The sequence below is a fragment of the Carlito syrichta genome, unplaced genomic scaffold (genome assembly GCF_000164805.1).
Source record: "Carlito syrichta isolate Samal-C Ts95f unplaced genomic scaffold, Tarsius_syrichta-2.0.1 Scaffold307214, whole genome shotgun sequence".
NCBI classification, from domain to species: domain Eukaryota; kingdom Metazoa; phylum Chordata; class Mammalia; order Primates; family Tarsiidae; genus Carlito; species Carlito syrichta.
Window position 1 is genome coordinate 894,469 of NW_007251310.1, and position 1,614 is coordinate 896,082.

Below are 1,614 nucleotides of genomic sequence, written 5' to 3' on the forward strand. Positions count from 1 at the left end.
GCTTATTTCTCTATCTGCTTTCTTGCCATCTTCACTTAGATATCTGCGCTATCTCAAATTTAACCTGCCCCAAACCTGTTCCTTGTGCATTTTTCCCTAGCTCAGTTCATACAATTCCATCTTCTTAGTCGCTCAGGACAGAAATTTTGGAGTCACCAATGATGTATGCCATTGGCTCCAACTTCAATATATATCCGATATCTGACATGCCTTCCAATGTCTACTCTGCCACCCTGGTCCAAGCCATCATTACCTCTTGCCTGGACTACGGCAATAGCTTCCTAAGGAGTCCTTGTTTCCTCCCTTGTCCCCACACACAAGTCCATTCGCCACCCAGTAAAGATGATCCTTTTAAAACCAAGTCAGGTCATATCACTTACAACCTTCTAACAGGTCCTCATTTATGTCAGAGTACAGACCAGCTTTTTGCAATGGCCAACAAGACACCAGATAATGACTCTCCATTACTTAGTATGTTATCACATCTGCTTCCTTCTGCATGAATGCAGCTCCATGCAGACAGAGGATTTTGTCTGTTGTCAGCACTTGATCCATGTTTGCTGAATGAATGAGTAGAGAAGGAAGATCAGAGTGACGAGGCTAGGGAGTGGGGTACCTACCGGTCATGAGGTATTGGAATCATCCAGGTGAAAAATCCTGAGGCCCCAAATCAGGACAGTGGTCATGGGAAGGGCATGGCAGAACGTAGCTCAGAGTCATTTTGCCACAATTTTATCAGCCATGGTGACCAAATCAATGCTGTGGATGAGGAGATGGGCAGGACTCAAGGAGGCTCCCTGGCTTTTTGTTGGAACAAGACAGGTGAAGGGGAGGTAAGCAAAGTGTAGGGCATCTGGACTTGACAATGCTGAGTTTAAGAAGAAATGTTTGGCACACAAACAGCCTCCTCTTCTTTTTGGAAATTAATTAACTGAAAATATATTATCCGGTTGGTACCATTGTGGCACCACCTCTCAGTTAAAATATAAATTCTGCCAGTTTGATGATCATTATTGTTAGAAAGCAGGTAATGTATGCTTAATGATCTACCCAAGCTTATCAGATTATAAGCTCTGTTTTAAAAATAATGTTTTTGGCTGGGTGCAGCAGCTCATGCCTGTAATCCCAGCACTGTGGGAGGCCAAGGTGGAAGGATCACTGACCAATCGGGGCAACAAAGGGAGACCCTCTCTCTACTAAAAATGAAAAATTAAAAAGTTAGCCAAGCATGGTAGTGCACACCTGTAGTTCCAGCTACATTGGAGGCTGAGGCAGGAGGATTGCTTGAGCCTAGGAGTTCAAGGCTACAGTGAGCCAGGATTGTGCTACTGCACTCCAGCCTGGGCAACAGAGTGAGATCTAGTCTCAACAAAAAAGTTGTGCAATAAATAGTTGAATGATGAATGCATACTCGGATTTTTCCAGGAGTTAGGAGCACAGTAGTTCTCAAACTTTGGTTTGCTTGCTTCAAATTCAGGTCCCTGCACCAGTACCCTGGATATGACTTAGCGACCAGGGTCTGGCCAGTCCTGCAAAGAATGTGCTATTTATTTATTTATTTATTTATTTTTGAGTTGGAGTCTCACTCTGTTGCCCAGACTGGAGTGCAGTGGC